A 14,452-nucleotide genomic window follows, 5' to 3' on the forward strand; every position below is an offset into this window, starting at 1 on the left:
AGCACTACAGAAACAACTGTCGTAAGGCAGCAATGCAAAACAAGCCTGTAGCAGAGAGTCCTCAGAACACCCAACCTCATGCGTTACACATGCTCAACTTCATACTGAATGCAAAATTGCAAAGTTAAACCACAGGCTAGATCATTTTGCATAAACACTAAAATGGAGGTTTACATGCTTTTTAAGTTGAAAGAATTGAAAAGCAGCATACCGATCTGAAATTAATTAAAATGCTAAAGGAAATTAAGCTCTTTGCAACTAGTCAAGAACAATGAAACTAATTACTTCCACAATACTTGTTGCATCTGATAATTTCTGAATTGAGTAAACTGCCTTAATTGTATATTCTCACAACATAGCAAGACTTAGATGGTAGGAATTGAAAATATGATAAATGAATGAATTGTTAATTTATGCTCCTAAAGTGTTTATTGATGATCACTTCCAAGAACAAGATTTTTTATAACTATGCAAACAGAGGCCTAAAGCAAAACTTTAAGAACGTAAGCAATAGGAGCAGGAGTAGGCCATCTGGCCCATCGAGCCTGCTCCACCATTCAATAAGATCATGGCTATCTGCCTTTTCCCCATAACCTTTAATTTCCCTGCTATGCAAAAATCTATCTAACTGTGTCTTAAATATATTTAATGAGGTAGCCTCTACTGCTTCCCTGGGCAGAGAATTTCACAGATTCACTGCTCTCTGGGAAAAGCAGTTTCTCCTTATCTCCGCCCTAAATCTATTCCCCCGAATCTTGAGGCTATGACCCCTAGTTCTAGTCTCAGCTACCAGTAGAAACAACCTTCCTGCCTCTATCTTATCTATCCTTTTCATAATTTTATATGCTTCTATAAGATCCCCTCTCATTCTTCTGAATTCCAGCGAGTATAGTCCCAAGCGACTCAATCTCTCCTCATAGGTTAACCCTCTCATCTCCAGAATCAACCTGGTGAACCTCCTCTGCATCACGTTCAAAGCCAGTCTATCTTTCCTCAAGAAAGGAGCTCAGAACTGCCATGCCACAGAACCAAAATGCCATGCCCCACTAATGTGTAGGAATATCTGGCTAATTCTGTGGTTAACTCTGAGATAAACTTCCCTTCCGCCACTAGATTTCTGAATGGTCCACGAACCTATGAACACTACCTCGTTATTCCTTTTCTTGCACTATTTATTTTGTAATTTATAGTAATTTTCATGCCTTACACTGTACTGCTGCCGCAAAGCAACAAATTTCATGACATACAAGTCAGTGATAATAAACCTGATTCTGATTCCAAAACAGCATTTTGATTTTTGGGAAGAGATAGCTTCATATCAGTTCCCATTCCGTTCCAAACCATCACCCTGTGGTACATCATAAAAAATGCTGGAGGAACTCAGCTGTCAGGCAGCATCTATGGCAGGAAATGGACAGTCAACGGTTCAGGTCAAGACCCTTGACCTGGACCGAAAGATAGAGGGGAAATAGCCAGTAGAAAAAGGTGGAGGGAAGGGCTGGAGCAAGAGCCGGCAGGCAATAGGTGGATCTAGGTGAGGGGGGAGATAGGCAGATGGGGGAGGGGAGAGTGGGAATACTGTGAGAAGCTGGGTGATAGGTGGAAGTGACAAAGGGCTGAAGATGATGGAATCTAATAGGAGAGCAAGGTGGAACATGGAATAAAGGGAGGGAGGTGGGGAAGGCAGAGAGAAGTAGTGCAGGTGGGGAACCATTGGGAGGAGTGTGTGGGGGATGGGCAGATGGAGAGGGTGGGAGAGGGGAAAGAGACACAGTGATAGGGACCAGGTGGATCAGGAGAGAGAAAATAGAAAAGGGCCGAGGGGGAGCAGTTACTGGAAATTGGAGAATTCTGCGTTCATACCGCCAGGCCATGGGCTACCCAGGCAGAATATGAGGTACTGTTCCGAAAGCCAGAAAGGGGAAAGAAGAGTCAGAGATGGACCAAGTGACAGTGAGAGCAGGGTGGAAATTGGCAGCAAAAATATTGAAATTTCCAGGTTCTGTGTCATTGCAGGTAGGTGCATCAATACAGTTGTCAATGTACAGAAGATTATTAAATGTGGACAATGTTCCCTTGTACCCACAGTATAATATCAATCACAGCTTTAGGGCTTGGATAATATCAACACTATTAGTAACAAGTCAACAGATCTGACAGGATGAGCGGTTGCTGGGGAAGGCAGACACAGGCTACAATCTTTCAATCTTTCTTTAATATGGAGGAGTTGTTGGAGATTCCCAGAGGATTGGAGAATTCCAAATCTTATCTGTTTATTCAAATGAGGATTCAAGGATAGACCCTCGTCAGTTTGCCTCTGGATGACGGGAAGGATTAGAGAAAATTAACAATTTGAAACATGAAAATTAATATGGAATAACCAGCGTGGAATTGTTAAAACAATACCTAATTAAATTGAATTTTTTTTGTTGAGGTTATAGAGAGGGTGATGAGGCAATACAGTTGATGCTGTGTATGTGGACTTTCAGAATGCAATCGAGAAAGTGTTGGGTAATAGGTATCAGCAAAACTGAACACATGGGGAGAATGGGGTAGCATGGGTGTGAAAATGACTTAGGGAGTGGAAGAAAATATTTAGAGGTGCTCATCGGTAGTTGGTGCATGGAACAAAGATTCAAAGAAATTTACAGCAGGAATGCAGAAACAGAGTGAGCTGGGGATATACTGGTACAAATCCTTGAATATGGTAGAACGAGGTGAGAAGATAGTTAAAGTGGAATATGGGGCCTTGGACTTATAGAGGCAGAGAATACAAATGCAAGGGAGTTATCTTAGAGACACAAGAAAGACTGCAGATGCTGGAAATCTGGAGGCACACACAAAAAAAATTGCTGGAGAAACTCAGCAGGTCAGGCAGCATCTATGGAGGGAAATGAACAGTCAACATTTCAGGGCAAGACCCTTCATCAGGACTGGAAAGAAAGAGGGCAGAAGCCAGAATAAAAGGGTGGAGGGAGGGGCAGAAGTACAAGCTGGCAGATGATAGGTGAATCCAGGTAAGGGCGGAATGTAGGTAGGTGGGGGAGGGAGGGGCTCGTGGGAATGATGTGAGAAGCTGGGAGGTGATAGGTGGAATAAGCAAAGGGCTGAACAAAATGGAATCCGATAGGAGAGGACAGTGGACCACAGAATAAAAGGAAGGAGGTGGGGAACCAGAGGGAGGAAGGTGTGGGTGACGGGCAGTTCGTGAGGGCGGGGGAGGGGGAAGGGGTAAAGGGGCCAGAAGGATAAGGGAAGACAAGGGGGGGGGAATGGACAGAGGGGTGTGGTTACTGGAAGTCGTTCCAGTCCTGATGAAGGGTCTCGGTCTGAAATGTTGACTGTTCACTTCCCTCCATTGATACCGCCTGACCTGCTGAGTTCCTCCAGCATTTTTTTTGGGGAATTATCTTAGATACTGAATCTGTATAAAACACTGGCTCCACAGCAACTGGGATCCAATTCCAGGTATTGAATTTTAGGAAGAATTTTAGAGACTTTAGAGAGGTGCAGAAAAGATATATTCAAATGGTTCCAGGGGCAAGGGGTATCAGTTACCAGATAGACTGGAGAACTTAAGAGCAGGGAAGATCAAAAGGTAATCTGGTAGAAGTGCTCAAGATCAACAAGGGTTTTGGCAGAGTGAATAATGAGAAGCTGTTTTCATCAGCCGAAGATTAAGAAGCAGAAGTCATAGGTTTAAGGTGACTGGGGGGAAGAAACAGAGAAGTCCCAACGACAAACAATTTTTGGAACAAACAGCGAGTTGTTATGTCCTGGAATTCACTGTCTGAGAGGGTTGTGAAGATGATTCAACTTGGCCACAAAAGAGGAAGTAGGTCAATACTAGAAGGAAAGAAAAATGCAGTGAAATCAGGAAAGGTTAACTGGATTGCTCCTGTAAAAGCTACACCAGTGGAATAGACAGAAAGGTCTTTTTGTCTGTTCTAATAATCCTGTGATTCATGCCCTGGTGCTGAGATAATCACCAACATCCAGGCACACAAAATAAGACAACACATCCAATTCATTATTACCTAATAAAATAGAGAAGCTACTTACAGGAAACCATTTACGGTGTCATTACATTTTTAAGTTTTTGAATATCCACTTAGATTTTTGAGAGAAATCAAGAAAATGTTGGTTTGATGCAGTGGTGTGCTCTTCCTCTCCTACTTTATTTTAAACTTGAAGAAATACTTAATATAGAGTGAACCTCTGAATGAAATAAGTAAACACAATGTTTTACAATAGAGGTCTGCCAACAAAATGCTCCCTGCTTCCTGCAAAGCAAAAGATACCTTTCTAAAGGAGCTTCCCTTCTCCCCCTCTTCTTTATTGAAGCATTGGAATTCTGAACACAGTGAGTGAAGTTGAGAGTTTTGTATGTTGGGTTCAGATGCTTGCAGATGCACCTGCTTAATCCTACAGATGCATTCATTGATCTAGGCCTTAACTCATCAGGTCTCCCATGTTTATTTCTTCATTACTGACTCATCACCGTATGAAGCTGTCTTTACCAGTTCTCTCCAGCAGGAAAATCTCTCCCCCAGCCATCTCTTTAATTATAAACTATAATTTTCAGTATTATACACAAATAAATCAATTTACACATTTAGTTTTCTGAATTTGCAATCACTAATATGTGCCTTGATCCACTTTCTGAAATTCAAGAATATCCCCATCCTTAACATTTGTTGCCATTCATAGGGTGAAAGTTTACAGTCAATTTGGGGAATACAGCAGCTGCACAAAACCCATGTAGAACATGGAACAGGGAACAGTACAGCATAGGACAGGCCCTTCGGCCCACAATGTTGTGCCAAACAAATTAAACCAATGACTCCTAATTTATCTAATCCCTCTTCTCCGCACATTGACCATGTCCCTCCCTTCTCTACATATTCAAGTGCCTACCCAAGAGTCTCTTAACTGTCCAATGCCATCTGCCTCTGGCAGTGCATTCCAGGCCTTCACCACTCTTTGTGCATAAGAACTTCCCCCTCTCACCTTAAATACATGCCCTCTAGTACTGGGAAAAAGATACTGGCTGTCTTCTCTATCTATGCCTCACATTATTTTATAAACTTCTATCAAATTTCCCCTCAGCCTCTGCTGCTCCAGAGAAAACAGCCCCAGCTTGTCCAACCAAAAAGCACATGTCCTCCAAACCAGGCAGCATCCTGGTAAACCTCCTCTGCACCCTCTTCTAAAGCCTCCACATCCTTCCTATAATGAGGTGGCCAGAATGGAATGCAATACTCTAAATGTAGCCTAAGCAGAGTTTTATAAAGCTGTAACATAACTTCCTGGCTCTTAGTGCCTTGACTAATGAAGGTAAGCATGCATACTCCTTCTTTACTACATCATCAACTTGTGCGGCCACTTTTAGGGAGCCATATGTACCTGGAACCCAAGATCCCTCTGTTCATCAACGCTGTTAAGGATCCTGCCATTAACTGTGCACTCACCCCTTATGTTGGATCTCCCAAATTGCAGCACCTCACACTTGCCAGGATTAAACTCCACCTGCCACATCTCTGCAACTGATCTATATCCCACTGTATCCTTTGGCAATCTTCTGTGCAATCTACAACACCACCAATCTTTGTGTCATCTGCAAACTTACCTACCCTACCATGTTTTCATCCAGATCATTTATATATATGACCAAAAAAAATTTTTTTATATATACACATATATATAAAACATACAATATAATAATGAGGTAATGATTCGTCTTTTGTGATGCCATTGTTCCACAGCAGAAATCGGGCCCATGATACTACATTGCAAATGGCAACAACCTAGGAGACATTGGATGTTGTTAGCAAAACAGCAAATGCTCAGCAAAAACAGGCCAGTTTACTTCTTCCGAAGTAGCCATGTAACCTGCAAAAAGAGAGGCGAAGTGCCATTCTCGGATTCCAGTCACCCTGCAAGTAGCAATGTTGATTCAAATGACCTCCATTCCCTGAGTTTAAGGCAGCATTGGAGCTAGGAGAGTATGCAATCCAGAAATCCTTGTTCTGCCAAAATCTCTGCAGCTTAGCTACACAAGTGGGTCTGAGCTGGACAATACAACTCCCGTCATCTGCCACAAAGCCAAACTGCACCACAATGTGAGTGTGCACTTGCACTATCAAACCATCTCTAGAAAGCAAGACCACAAATCCCAAAGCTGGTACTTGACTCCAAACATCACTCCTCCTTACTCTTCCTATCTCTTCCACTTTGCAGCCACCCCAAGCCCCAGTTCATTCCCAAACTGTCTGCCCCATGGTTGCGAGCCCACTTCTCTGATTTACAGGCCCAATTAAAGGCTACTTCTCCTTCTATGAGATTGCTATTTACTGAATATTCTGCAGGCAATTACACACACAATTTCATTTACTGTGGTATTTTTCTTCCATCCATCCCAGCTTCAACAGAAGTTCAATCTTATGGTATGCTAATCACTCCCGTCTTCAGCTGCACCATATAATCTGCACTCTGCTACCACAGTCTTATCTATATTCTTAAGGATAAACACTGTTCACAACTGGAGAGTTAAGAACTTCCCAGAAGAGATATCTTAAGTGGAAGCCTGAGCTTTAACATATGAAATGAAAGATTTTAATCACAATTTACGCTTTTAAGAAAGCTATCCAACTTTAAACATGATCAATATAAACATAGTGTTGCACAGATGACTGTAGCTTAAAAGAAAAAGAAATCTTAAAAGGTTTGCAAGTCAAAATAATATGGAGAAAATATTTTGACATTAATTTGATATGGATAGCAATTAACAGGCAAAAGTTAGATGACAAAGTAATAAATTTCACTTTGATATTTCAAAACTGTTGCCTAGAAATTCAATTACATCCATTTTTTGATGTGCTGAAACATGCTCCATTCGATGTCAACATCCAGTTGTGCCCCCCATATAAAAACAATGAAATTGGCCAAAATCCAGTTTGAAACAGTGCTGGGATGGTTTACACCCAAAATAGGCTATGCACAGTTCCTGAAGGGATCTGATCCAACTCTCCAAGCACTTTGCTGCACAGCAATAGAAAAAGGCATCAGCTCTTAAAGGCACACTCTCCAAGCATCCACACAGCAATAACACAAATAAAACACACATTTTCTGTGAGTACCTCAGCTTTGCAAGAGATGTGCAGATCATCTTATGATATCATGAAGTTTATTTCAGCACTGCCCCATTTAACTACCTTGAGGAGGCTGAAGCTGCAGGGGTGACAGAGAAACCTACCAGGTTCATTCAAAGAGACATGCAATCCTTATCAATAAGATACATGCCAGGAGGAAGATCCTATATGCTAGGTGGACCTAGATATTGGGGAGGATGCTAACCATAATACGAACTGGTAGGAGGTGGTTATAATTGTCTCATCCGAGAGTGACAGAGCCCACACAATGGGGCAATGCTGAAAGAAATTTCATGATATCACAAAATGCATCAAGATGATCTGCACCTCACTTGCAGGGCTGAGATCCTCACAGAAAATGTGTCTAATCTGGAGGTCTAAGTTCTTTAAGCAAGGTGCCACTTATCAGGAAATACAGAGAAGTTGTATCAAACCATTAAAATAATTGGAAGAGTGTAAGTGGCCTACAAAACAGGATGTGGGCAGGTACATGGATGAGAAAGGTTTCGAGGGATATGGGGCAAACACGGGGAAATGGGATGGGGTTCGATGGGAATCTTGGTTGGAATGGACCAGTTGGGCTGAAGGGCCTGTTTCTTTGCTGTAATACTCTATGTGAGGGCATTTCGTGCTTCATCGGGTCTACCCAGCTAATTATAGATGTACCATGTAAGTGTTAGAGATGGTGCTGTGGACAGGGTCAGGTCTGCACTGGGGAATTTATCTTGCATACTCCTTATGGAAATCACCTCTCTGTTAAGGAGTGCCTTATATCCCAGTGCCTGCCTCCTCTGCTCAGGCTGCAGAGGGTGACCAAGAACAGTCCTCTGGTAGATGCTTCCTCCTTCTGTTCCCCTGGCTCCTATTGCTCTCCAGGCTCCATCTCATGCTCTCAGGCTCTCAGCTTCCCTGCTCCTCTTCCTCTGTAGTCTTCAATTGCAAGGTTGAAGATGCAAATGACAACAAAGCCTTCACATCTGCTTGGTGTGTATTGTGTCATGGAGGTAATGAAATCTCATCTTCAATAGGCCGATGGTGTTTTCACCAATGATCCTGGTGCTGGGGTGGCTCTTGTATTTGCATTCAGCTTGTGAGAGCAGCCGGAGAAGTGGTGCTCTTGTTCATCAGCATCCATCCTTTTGGGCTGTGCTGGCTGCCAAAAGTCCAACAGCATGGACCTCCTGAATGCGAGGAACCTGTTCTTCCCAGAAGCACAGCCCTTACCCTGAGGAATTTCTTCTCGTGATCCACAACAACCTGTCCACTAAGAGGCAGACTTTCTTATTCATTAAAAGGTCTGGGTTATCAGGGAGAGTCTTCAATGGCTGCCTAGACACATAGGACGCCAACTATCTGGTGGATCCTAGTGCCTGAGAAGCCATCTATCTTCACTTAAATGAAAGTAGATGAAATCACTCTTTGCAGATCCAGTACCTGAGTGACTTCCCTGATGAAGCAGTGAACATAAACTGGTGGGAGGGGAGGGGTGTAATGACAGAGATTGGTGATAGCTGCTTAGAGAGATCCTGTAGTGAAGAAGTTGAGAATCAATCTGAACTTGACCTCCAAGGAGATCAGACCCTCATCCTAAGTTCAGGCATGAAGGTGTGGCCTGAGACCTTCCTGCAGCATTACACACATCTCAGTGATGACAGTCTTAGAAAACCTGCGCCTATGGATACATTGCTATTGGGAAAGGTTCAGATAAGATGTGGAGACTCTCTGGGAGTTGGCTTGTCACTGACAAGCCTGTCTTTGCCTTCTGCTCCAAGGTCTCAACCCATCCTGAATGGCCAGCTATTCAATGGTTTTGTTTCCTCCAGCATCTTAGCAGCTGAAGAACTTCTTCATTGGGTGTCAAAGTAATAATGCCACAGGCAGTGTTTCTTTTCTGGAAGTGAACTACCCGCGAACTACACTTTGCTGTCAGTGGTATTATTACTTTGAGATTCAACGAAGAAGCACTTCAGCCACTAAAACCATTGCTAGTGCAGCACAGTCTGTCGACTTTGGGTGGCGTTTGAATAAACTACAGTCATTTCTGGAAGTGCCTGTTCAGGTCTCCCACCACTAGCAGAGTGTTCCTTCAAATGAATTGAATTGGAGTGATGGGCTTCTGGTTCTACTGAGTCTGTTCCATTAGGGCTGTAGAATGGGGTTTGGAGCTCCAATTTATGCCAATACAAACAGAAATGGGTGAATAAATGACATTGTTGGGTGTGTGCCTGATGCTGGGAAAACCTCAGATATGCTAATGCAGTCGTGCCTGCCCAATTTTGCATCTGGCATGATTTCACCTGGAAATGAACTCCAGAGCGATCAGCTCTAGGTTCAGTCAAAATTAGATCACAGCAAGCCCAAGAAGTGAGTGCTTCGTGGTTCAACTTATGGGTAGAGTTCTTATTCTTTTTACACAAATGGCACAAGATTTCAGCAATCGTCTATTTTAGTATATAGTGTTGAATAATTCTCCTGTAACCACTAGCTCAACACATTATCAGAGCACACCACAACATTGTGGGATGTGGAGAGAATAGGTTACAAGGAAAATTCGTGGGGAATGGGATTACTTTATAACCTGGCATCGACAAGATAGCCTCATTCTATGTGATACGGAAAAATGGAAGAATGGAATGATATAGTGAAGAACACGAGAGAGGATTCAAATCAAGTTTCCTAAAATATAAACAAGTGGCAAAAAGCTAAAGAATGCCTCAGAAATTAGATAAAAGACAGAAATATTAATTCAATTCACACAAATACCATTCAGCAAACAGCAAACATTTGGCACATGTCATCCAGTATGCTTTCCCGATTCCCCTACCCTACGAGACGATGAAAAGCTACTCCTGACAGATGATTCATAGGATCGCTTAGACATCACAGGGCTGCGAGGAGGCTTACCGACTATAGCTCCATCAGTCCTCAGTCCAGTCTGTAAGAGCCACAAGAGTGCAATCAGACTGACCAAAGTTCAAGTTATTTTTAAAAGATCAAAGACCATTGACGGAGAATGTCGGAATATCAAAATGTAAATATTCTGTTTTGTCAACGATGGAAAAGCAAAGTCTGGTTGGAATTTCAAAACCATATAATGCTATAAATGGTTTTGGCTTCTGATTGACAGTACATTTATGAAGTGCAGATAAAATGTCAAATCCAAAAATGATTGAGAGTCCTCTAGCAACCATGTCCTCTAGCAAGTCTCATTCCCTTTTAGTCTGGTGTCAGGTTAGGGCTGAATTTGCACTGAGGCTCCAGTCATACTGTAACCATAGCTCTGGCTGGAATCAAAGTCACCTTGCACCAAATTTAGCTGTAGAGTATTTGCATCCCAAGTGCATCACATACTATATCACTATGTTTTAATGTTTTTTTAAAATGTATATTTAATTAACTTTCATCATTAATTTTGGATGGCCTTTTTCATCTATCCTCTACTACTCAAGAAACTGACCCCTTTGCTGGGATGCAAATTCATGGACACTAGTCATACTCTAGTAATCTCAGCCTAGTGGCTACTGTTTATGTGCAAACAGATAATTAATCTAAGCACTTGTCTGAGAAGAACATTTTGTCTTCATCTAATATTCCCACCTTTAAGCTTGTCCAATGGTGGTTAAGGGGTAATGAGTAGGAAGTGAGACTTTGGTTGATTTGACCCTAATGCTGAGAATTAACCATCAATTGTAATAATTTTGCTCTGACTGTTAGCAGCTAATTTAGCAAGGAACAGGGGCTGACTAGGATTGATATGGTTTAGCTACGTCACTGGATTAAAGGGACAGTTTATCAAAAATGTATTATTTGGACAAAGGTAACAATTTTTCTAAGGTGGCCATCTGGTTAGGTGGATCTTAAAATGGGAGATATTATTCAATTATTTCCTTTGATACTGGTTTCCATTCATGACAATAATCATTTCCCATGATTAGATTTTTTTGCTGCATTTTCAGAATAATCAAAAGTAGCTGGATTTTGATACTGCATGATTTCTGTGATACTTTACAGTCAATAAATTCAAAACCTGTGGGGTGCAGCATTGGTTGAAGCTATTGTATCTCCATTTTGAGTATTCTCGCACTGTCCAAAAGAGCTTGGTGGAGACACCTATCCAATTTACCTTTCTTTCTCTTGAAAGTAGCCAGTTCTGAGCTGGCAAACTGTGCAGGACAATGAAATAAAATGCAAGTCTTCTTCTCCGCACCGTTAGTCCTCCCCAGTCAGCATATCTCCTCCCAACCCCCACCCATTTTGATGATTATACCTTCAGAAGGAGGTTACCAACTCAACTCTAGGTAAAAACTGAGTAACCACAACATTCTGATGTTTACCCCATTCTCTTCCACCATTTTGTTCCTATGCTTCTGATGTTATCCAAGTTACCTTCAACTTTGGAGAGCTAGTTTCCTGGCTGGAAGATGATGTGGTGCAGAATGTGGGTCTTTGAGGGAATTGTGGAGGTGAAACTATAGAAAGGGAGCTCGTTGGCAGTGGGGATGAAAATGCTGCAGGCAAATGTAAGGGAGGAGAAGCAACAGTTTGCTCAGTTCCAGATGTTACAGTCTGTATATACAAAAAAAGAGTTGAAAGAGAAAAATAAAAGGGACTAATTGTGGCAAGCTGAAAATAATGCACTATTGTTAGTTACTTTTACTGTAACTAAAATAGCTTTCTGCTGTACTTTGCTTATACATGCATCCAATTAATGATCATATTTCAGAAATTTCATTTCCACAGGAACATTAAAACCATGCAATCCTAGATCGATAAGAGGTGTTAAAATATTTTCTCAACACTGGTTATAACTGCACACCGTTCAACCTTTGTATAAAGGTCCTTTTATCTCCATCCCTTTTGCATGCTATGAGTGAGCCAAAGTCAATTTTCAAAAATACTTTAAATCCATCTTTGCATCAAAGTTAATAACACTGCGAAGAGAGTTAAAACACATTTTGTTCAAAGGCGCATTATTGATCAAAGTTTAGTAAGCAAAAACAAAACCTGCTTTTAAAGAACTAGATCTGCGGCACTCCATGTGTACCTCAGTATTAATAACTGCTGCCTTCTGCACTTCATCAGACTTAACAGGTTTCAGTTTATTTGCCTCAAGTGTCATGTAGACATCACTAGGATCTTCCTTTATGAAGAGTTCTAGGGGCTCTTTGGTTACATCAGGACTATGTCTGTGGAAATGCGTTTGCTTTGTTCTTTCATGCTTTGACTGGCTTCCTTGGTTGATTGACTGCAATTCTTCATGGAGCATCTTTTGCTGTTCATCTCTGCTTTGCACGGACTTCTTTGGAGTACAGCTTTCAAATTCAAATGGTTCCGTAATGACTAAAGAAACCCTCATATCATCCATATTCTTGCCATTGATTGGGAAAGTAGCTTCAGCTTTCTCAGGGGCTTCCTGAGGTCTGTCTGTTACCTGCATTTTATTACTGTCATAATGATGTGGTGGAATGTGAAACAAGAAAACAGGCGACTGGGAGACAGCATTGGACAAGGTTGGGCACAATGGAGAATGCAGACTTTCCGATGAGCTGGGCAGGTTCTTTGATGAAGTGACTGGAATGACATGACTCCACTTTTCACAGGAAGTAGTATATGTAGGTGGGATTGGATCAGACTCAGAGGAGGTAACTGCCAAAGTAGTAAGAACATCTAAATCCACCAGCAGGCTGTTAGGAAAAGGAGGTGGTGCAGGGGCTGGGGAGCTGAGAGGGGAGACCCCAACAGTCAATGATATCCATTCATTGGTAATAGCCTGTGCTGGAGATTTATTTGGACAAGGTGAGCGATGATATCCAGAAACAGGGGATGCTGTATTGAGCTTTCGACAAGACAACTTAGAGGGGAAAGAGGAGAAGTTTAGAGAATAATGCTACAAAAAAAGTTTTCACTTTTACTAACAAAACATACACTGAAGTTGTCTAGCAGGACATTGCAGCAATTCATTTCTCTCTCTTATACTGCAGATTATGCACAAAACACCCTCCCGTAAGACCCAGGTTTCACAACTTGCCAGTGGTGCATTATAGTATAATGGGCAAAAGTGCCCAACAAGTAGCATTTTCACAACGTGATGTATACGTTAATGGTTTACTGAACCTTTGATTGAAAATAGCTGGATGCTCACAACATTAACATTGCTCAATAAAAGTTTCATCTTAAATGCAACAATATGTTGAGCTGACCAGATTCATGTCATAGACACAACAATTTTCTGAGGCATGTAAAACAATACTCATTTCAATGGGGAAAACCTCACCTCCTTCAAGCATCTCACCTGGAGAAAAGATCTATGATACCTGTGATACGATGCAAATATATATACTGCTGCATTACATGTACTTTTGATAGCATGGTAAGTACAATGCAGTCTCCAGTGTGCCAAAAATTAGAAACTTGCATCCAATATGAATTACAACTGTAAAGCCTAAACTCGTTATGGAAAGAAGAAAAAAAACAAGATATAGGAAAAACAAATTTGTATACAAGACTGCATTTGAAAGAGACAAAAGCTGAAAATTATTTAAATTCAATTCCTTAATATGCTCGTCATCACTTCCACACTTATTTCTGATTTTACAGGAACTCCCTTCCAGTTAGAAATCTGTTGGCATCTCTAAAACTATAACTAGAATTACAGAAATGATAACAACTCATTAAAAAAATATTTCACATTACCAATGCACATTCTATGGTCGTGAATCAAACAACCTTAGGAGTTTTTGTTTTAACCAAGGAACAAGGAGTTGTTTTGGGATTTGAAGGCATTTGGATATTCTTGCTTAAAATTGCATTATTGCAATAAAAGTTGTACTTCAGCCTAACATTTACTTCTATAGTTCAGTAAGTTCCTCATGGCAGATCTGAAATGACCTGGTTTCCCCCTCAATTCTTTCTTAAACAATAGAATGAAATTTGCAAACCAAAGGGACAATTTTTGAATTGAGAGGTTTAGAAAACTGTAATACAATCACCTACATTTTTCTAAATTTCTTATATTACCCTCAAATGGAAAACATTATAGTTTAGAGATCTGCTTATCTTACTCCTGTTATTTCAACTGATAATATACTTAAACATAATAAATACACTCGAATGCTGGCACTTACTTATCTTGTTCTACTCTTAAAATGAATTTAATGGATTGAAATTCAGAGCCAAGCAATAATGCTTTTGGAACTACTGACTGGGAATGAGTTTCAAGACTTCATCCCTCCCTCACAACAGTCTGTGATCTCTGCACTTTTCCAATTAGGGATTCTTGTGGTGAAAATATTTATTCCACC

The 14,452-nt window shown here is 41.2% G+C and overlaps 1 protein-coding gene across 16 annotated transcripts in view; it reads right to left on the reverse strand.

The window, feature by feature from the left end:
• The window catches only part of LOC127572413 (sorbin and SH3 domain-containing protein 2-like), a 337,556-nt gene that overhangs the window by 10,878 nt on the left and 312,226 nt on the right, over positions 1-14,452 (reverse strand). The window lies entirely within an intron of this gene.

The sequence above is a fragment of the Pristis pectinata genome, chromosome 7, assembly GCF_009764475.1.
Source record: "Pristis pectinata isolate sPriPec2 chromosome 7, sPriPec2.1.pri, whole genome shotgun sequence".
NCBI lineage: Eukaryota > Metazoa > Chordata > Chondrichthyes > Rhinopristiformes > Pristidae > Pristis > Pristis pectinata.